Consider the following 7,971-nt stretch of genomic DNA (forward strand, 5'->3'; position numbering starts at 1 on the left):
TCCATTAGAATTAAAAAGAATTTATTTGGTAATACATATAGAATGTTTAAAAAATCGCGCACTTCCTTGAAAGGGAGTAATTGGGTAGTCCTCAGAGTATTGAAAAAATGTTTAAAAAATTCTATCTGTCAAAAAATTTTGACATTTATTTTTTGACATTTGACATTTTTTATGTCTATTTAATAATACTGATGACCTTGTATATGTTTTTTCATAATTATTTAGTAAAGGTACAAAAATTTTGTCAATAAAAACCACATAACATTAAACAGAGTTGCAGTTTAAGATACAGCTTCCTTGTTTCCGCTTCTTATAGCCTGTAGCAAAAAAACTTGGAAAATTATTTTTCCAACAGGAATAAATAGAGTCTAAAGTGCAAAATTTAAACACTCATAACTTTGAAGTTTTTATAGATCATTTTTTTTTAATTTTTTATATGTTCCTGGAACCTTACCCTACATGATGGCATTTGTCTTTGGGGCGCGAGTTCTGGCGCACTCTGTATGTGCATATGATGTAGAACGTTACTCCTTCAATTCTTAGAATCGCGATATCTCAGGAATGGTGATTCTTAGAAAAAAAGTGTAAGACCATTTTTGTAGATAATTTTAAGATCTATAATTTTTGTCTGGCCTACTTTTTTGAAAAAACTTGCCGTCTTCGAAAAAAATTTAAAAAACTTCAAATTTTGACCTTTGACCCCGAATAACTTTTTTAGCACACATGGGATCGATGGGGACTTTTGACACTTTATTTCTAATGGTGTACCCAAGGTCTCCACCAAAATTTAGCTCTGTCGGAATTTTTGTTATTTGACCACTATTTTTATGACTAATTTGACCGGACTAAAAATATTCATTGAATCTTATTTGATATTTTACCGAGTTAATGAAGTATTCGAATAAATTAACCCTATCTATTTAATTTCTAAATATTTAATAGATAAATTCCACATGACATCGTAAATTTGTTAGGTTCGTTTGATAACATAAACGCCGATGGAAAATAATTACGTGTTGAAACTTTTTATTGCACCATTGAAAGGAAGATCAAGTAGTTTTTCGGTGTGAAGAAAAATATGATATGAATAAATTAAAAATCTAGGAGTATTTTGGTCTCATTATCCTTTTGCATCAAATACAAAATGTCTGGGTTTAAATTGGAATAATGAAAATTACGCGCCGTGCATGAGTTATTTTAATGTAATTATTACGAAGATTATCATGAAGAACATAGCTGTTGGAGTAACAACCATGCCATTATCAACAACGACCATCAGTTAGAAAGAGCGGCCGTCAAAGAGCGCGCTGTAACAGCATAATGATGGCCTATCATCCAATTACTTGCTATCATCAATTCTAGCCAAACTGGTTATAGGCTACTCTTCATGAAGAGCTCCCGTCATTAATCATGAGGCAGTGGCGACTCCAGGTAGGGGTCGACGTCACTCAAATCGCCATAGGCGGTTCATAAAACTGGGCTCTAATTTTCTCAAAGCACTTATACAGTTCTCTAATGACATTTACTGCGCTTATGTAAAACGAATATGTTAAGTTTTTTATTAGTTTCCTGACATTATCGTAGTGGTATTAAATGCTAGTGTTTTTTTATGGTCACCATCATTGTAGAACAAGTTTCTGCAAGCTTACTTGTTTTACACGGGACTAGCAACTTTCGTTATTGGCAGATTGTTCATGGGAGAAAGCAAATAATTGAAACATACCAATGAAGACAAGAATTTAAACAATGTCATATGGAATTGCGTATTTGACGGTTAACGTTCCGAAAGAAATCAATTCAGAAAGCAATCGCTGGTATATTTTTAACAAATAATACCGCCCATTGCTTTCTCAATTTATCAGATAGGTTGTCAATCATACTTATTAAATTGGGACTATTATAGTTTTTCATAATAAATCTACTCAAAAATAACAGGTTCACAGGTTGTTTAACCTTAATCAGAATAAAACACTAATACTTTTCACGCTTTTATTCGTTTTATTTGTACAAATTAAAACCTGAATGGCATTTAATTAAGTTCGAGTGTGTAAATATAATTGATATGCATATTTATTACAATTGTATTACGTTTACTTATAACAGAATTTCCTACTTGCAAAGTATGTACCTAACCGGTTAAAGTATGTAGTAAAAATTGTCGTAATTCTCGTCTTTATCTTTCACACATTTATAAAAACTTGTTCGCTTAATCGTTTGATCTTTGCAAATATTTACGAAAGTTCTTATGATATTAGTTTTCCATCAACAATTTACGGTAAATAAATCTTTCTGTAGTGTCACTAGTATTTTTCCTGAGTAATAATCACGCGAAACTGTTAGCAATAACTAATTTAGGTTTTTGTGTATTGTGGAATTATAAAAGCTTTAATATTTGTGTAATCCAGGATCAAGAATGATAATTATTATAGTGAAATAATAAGAAAAAGAAAAATTCCATATGTGATTTGTGGTTAAACAAAACGTACATAATTCATTTGCTGTCATAAAAGTCTCCAGTCTCGCGACTTTAAATTATTTATGAAAAGTGAATTGCTGAGTAGAGATTTACAGTTGTTTTCCTGTAAGATTTGTTTAACATAGCAATAAACATTGCGAAAGACTTTCAGTTCGTCTACCTTTTAGTTGTTGTGACTGACATGCTAAAGTTTATTTATGTTCTTGAGGATCAAAAGGCGAATGTTTTATGTTATAATTTATGAGTAATTAGTGTAGTAAATGCGCTGGCGTAGGCTCAACTCAAATAATTATATTTAATGTGGGCTTAGGAGATATAATTCTTCAGAAAAGCTCTTAACTACCTACCATTTATGTTTTATATGGGAAAATTTTAATTGCTAATTGTAAAAGAAAATTTAATTTATTGCACATACATACAATGCTTGGCTTATTTATGACCTTATCGCGGACATCTTAATTCCGCCCCTCGTCATACACTTCTTTTATAATGTAAAAAATGTTTGATGTAGACATTTCTTTTGTTTTTATTAAGATAACGTGTTCTAAAACATTACATCGCGGGAAAATTTAAAATTGAGATCAAGTGGATTTATGATTGCCGTTTTAATCAATAAACAAAAGAGGGAATTGGGGAGATCGTGCGAAGAAAATCATGTGTTCAGGATTTTCAGGTTGAAGAGTGTGCTTTCTCGCCACCACTCTTGCGAATAAAACGAGCTTTTATTGCTCCACAATCCACGGACGATTAGACATCGAATCCTGCTTTCCGCCAGCACTAGCAACAAATCCCCAATAATTCATGCATGGCACCAATAAAACCGGCTCGCAGCATAATAAAGTCGGTGTAAAAGTCGATTCTGCGAGATCGTTTAGTAAATTTGTGCGTACATTCTATCAGAAATAAAGTGGATTTCAGTGGCGGAGAAGCGACTAGCAACCCTGATGGGAAGCTCAGATAAACCGTCAAGAGTGTCACATGCCATCAAGAGTCTAATCTAAATCGCATTACCACCACCGCGTGCGCGTTTTCTTATTTTTCTTCTCTCCTTTGAGTCCGCTCTGACAGTCTCCCTGCCACGATTACATATTGATTTATTACATTATCTTACTTCCTCGGGCACATACACGAAACTTGATGGAAATTAACATTAACATTTTACCGTTTTGCAACAGGCAACCATCCAACTACAGGCTTCTGGTTTTAGAAATTCTTCAATAAATTATACCAACGAAGTCCTAATGCCGCTACGAAATCATTTACATGTGTTACTTCTGCACCAGCAATCCTAAATTATTTACAAGGAGAATTCGCAAGGTTTTATTTTTCAGTACGATGTGCGGAAGACAAGCATTATTTTTTACTAAGTTTTTAAATGTTAATAAAACTCGAAGACAAAAAATGACTGTTGAGTGCTGGTGCACATTTTCAACAAGAATGCGTATTTTTTTTTAAACTTTGGTTTTAGATTGTTGTTACTTTTATTATAAAGTACAACTGTAATTAGTTCAAAACTCATCTTTTAAAAAAATCTTTTTGTAGTTATTACAGGTAGGTAGTAATTTTGTACATTATAACATGTTTATAATAACTTGTGCACCTGAAAAATTCGTTAAAGAATCTTTTGTGAATTTATTAACCCACGGCTGACTTTAATTACTATATTTTCATGACATGATACAAAAACACAGTGGTCATTGCTTATTGTATGAGTTGTGTGATTTGTGTGGTTTCTTATTCGAGATAATCGATTGTGCATACAGGATTAGAATCAATTATCTCAACGTTGGCAATTATTCCTTATTACCATCACCATATAAACTGACAATAATTCACGAGAGATGCCTAATTGCAATAATTAAATACATTACGCTTAATTATGGCAGTTGTGCAGCAAATTTTAATTAGCGCTCGCTTTAATTTATTATAAAATATTCTCGAGCCGGAGAAACAGACATATCAATTCAATTAATTATCCAAGCAATACCGGATAATAAACAAATTTATTGGTCACTAAATCTCATCCTATCACTGGTAACCGTGAGCGGTCTCGATTTATTCCAATTAAAAACGCTATTAATATTTCAAAACTACTTAAAAAACGCTTGGAGAGCCGGTCGTCCGCCATAAACAACAACTTACCTCGTCCCATTAGCAGAAAGTATCGACTACGTTCTTCTAGTAGGACATCATCCTCGACGGACTTTTACAGTGATATTACATGCCGACACGAGAAATCCTGCTGCTGACGACATAATTATCGATCTGCTGCTGCTGCGTAATGTTACACTGACGTGTACTTAACTAAATTACAATTTTAAAAACGTTAATGGCGCGCTGATTACGATGTGGGATTCCAACTGCTTTAATGCCAAATTGTAAAGTTCTTTTTGAATACTAACTAGGTACCAGAAATACGACGATGACAATTTGAACCTGCTCGCAACATGCAGAAGATGTCACAAATTCAGGCCATAAATCTTATTTTGATTTTCACGTTTTTTATATTGCTACACTCTATGTCTCTCTTAAAAAAATTGCCAAATAAAAGTAGACGTATACTTCCTATATTTTTCTGTTTTATGAATTTGTAGTGTTAAAGATAATGTGGAATAATAAACAAGCAAGGTTAATGCGTTATATTATAATTAACATAATAATACACAATGTCAATTTTTGTATTTGTTTAAAAAAGTATGTAGTGTTGAAATGGTTCAAGTGTGGTTAATGAGAGAGTTTTTTGGTAGGTATTGTTTGTTGTTAGTTAATAACAGAAGTTCAAAAGTGGCGTTTTTCGACGTCAAAGGATGCTCCAAATTCAAGTAATCATTAGTTCATACTTTTACATTTAGGTAATTGAAATTTATGGCTCTCTTTATCACGTTTAATCAATCATAATTGTGGCAGAGACATGTAAGAGTACATGCAACCAAACAACAGCGTGAAGACGAACGATCAAAGTGTCATGGTAATGAAGAGTAGTTGCATATAAATATTGATATTGATGTGTGAAGGGATGCGACCGACAGTTCCCTTGGTGCTCGCAACTTCGCGGCGGCCATTTGTTTCAATCTGCCAGACTTTAATGACTGCATTAGTCCATTGTCATCAAACATCAGGAGGTCACGCCTCGCTGACATTTCGACCCTTTCTACTCATTTAATTTATGTGATAGGCCATTGCATAACCCGAACGTTTTACGATGTCGTCGATTTCCGTCGTAGAAAAGACTGACGTGGAAATAAAATCTTCGAGTTGTAATTCGTTAATGTGGCTTGGAAACTTGGGATTATTGAGTTGAAAGCATAAAAAAATTATCCGTCTTTCGTACGGGACAAAATTATGGTAATTATGGCAGTAGTTCAATTTCCTCTGGCGTCGTTATAAGAGATATCGATTTTATAATTGTACATCGAGAGGGTAATTTGAACGATATTATCTCTAGTTTGAAGAGAGGGCTTGAACCTCTTGAAAAAATTTAGCCTGGAGTGTATGTGGTCGAGCACAATGAACGCGGCTACGAAATTACCAGGTCCGTCAATCCTTCACCCTGTGATTTACAATGTCGCTACTTCACCCGATAAATATTGCCTCCCCGCTGGAAACGTCACTCATGCATGCAACAGAGCTTTTGTGAGTGACGTGCATGCTACTGCCACAGCAACAACTCACTTTGGTCGTATCACAAACGTGCTAGCGCTTTAAAAACAACTTTCAACCATCACGACATCCTCAACCCCTTCATCACAACCTTTTCCTTTAATGAAGCCAAAATTGAATCAAGTTAAGGTTCTCTCAACGACTTTCCAGACTTGCCCGAAACTTCGTCGGAGAAAAATAAGAGTACAAGCCACTGCATTCAAAACAAATAACGCGCCTCGACGCCAACAATAAACGAGATAAATTGCGGAGTAAATCACGATAAGCAAACAGCGATCCGGTGGCGGCGGCGGGTCCGCTTTTTGCTTCTTTGGGGGTGGTCCTGCCCTCAAATGAGTGCGAAACTTTCGACGAAGAACTTGTTATACATGTCACTTACACCAGTGAGTCACACGAGTTGGCAGCTAAGGTCAGATACCCCAGCCCCGGGTCAGGTTGTTGAATGCGTAATCACGGCCTGTCAGAGCAGAAGGGCGGAACCCGTCATGCAGATTGAATTTTCTTTTCATCCTTACATAATGGATCGCTCCAGGCCCCTCAGCAATGAGAAGAACACCCCATTGTTTATACATGCATGGGTACTTTATTCTATGTTATATTAAATAGTTTTTAATACCAGGCACTGTTCTCATCTCCCGCCGTATGTCCTCTTGTCAAATATCTTTTTGTGTTTGAACTTGTTACTGGACTCACGTCGAGCGTGAAAGATCGAAAAGGGTCAGGACAAAAGAAGTTCTTTCACCACCGCGATTAGAGAGCGAATACACCACAGAGAAAATTGACACTTGGTAGAACACACTGTTTACAAACTCTTCCTGTTCATATCTCAAAAGATTACCTAGATACCAAAATCACATTTAGGGAGCTATTTACACAATTAATTTAAAACGTCCTGTTTTAATTGGAATTACAAGATTTGATAAAGAGAAACACTTGTATCTAAGCATGGGCGAAGTGATATTTTCATTTCAATAATTTTATTGTTCACAGTTTGCAATTTCGAGAAAACAACCTAAACAATAAAGAAATACTTAAAAATACTGATATAAAGTAATCAATAATCACAGTTTAAAATGTTAGTTCGGAATGTGATTGTGCATCTGTATACAGCGTGTCACAGCGAGTTGGTAAAGACTATTATTGACCTTTAAATGTTACAATTAAAAAAAATATTTATAGGAATTTGATAGATACTAATCTAGTGCATCGTATGAAATTATTTTCAACTATTCATTGCACCAAAAATAAGTTAGAACACAAACTTGTGTTTTTTAAATGACACAATATATATTTCTTGGCATTTTTGGATGTAAATTTTTATTACAATGTTTTTAAGCAAGTTATGAACCACCCCATGAATGGTTGTATCGTAGTTGCTTAGCTTAGCATTTTTATATTATAAATAGCAGTAGTTTGTAAACAAATTCACTTTTATTATTCGACGTCTTAATGTACAGTTTGCTTTTTATTATGCGACATTCAAATTGTAAAGTTGGTGTGGGGAATAAAGTCGTTTCCGAATTCTGTGTTTTTTTTAAAAACCCATTAGTGCTCGTGGCTAAAAACAAAATTAGCAAGTCTATTTTGCTTACTTTTTAAAATGAGTGGATTTTTTTGACAAAAACATACTCTTTTCTAAGAGATAGTCCGAGAGTTTTGAATCATCTGTATAGTACATACCAGGTGAATAAAAAGTATGGAACCAAACGTTTTTGCTTAAACTATTTATTTTTTGATAAAACTAATTGATGAGTACTATAAAAATGTGATATTTTAACAAAAATAAAAATTTGCAAAATTTCCTTTTGTTTTTGAGTTCTACAAAAAAAAAATAT

Source organism: Tribolium madens, unplaced genomic scaffold (genome assembly GCF_015345945.1).
Source record: "Tribolium madens isolate multiple individuals breed KSU strain unplaced genomic scaffold, Tmad_KSU_1.1 Scaffold_3;HRSCAF=73;Tcas5.2_LG2, whole genome shotgun sequence".
NCBI lineage: Eukaryota > Metazoa > Arthropoda > Insecta > Coleoptera > Tenebrionidae > Tribolium > Tribolium madens.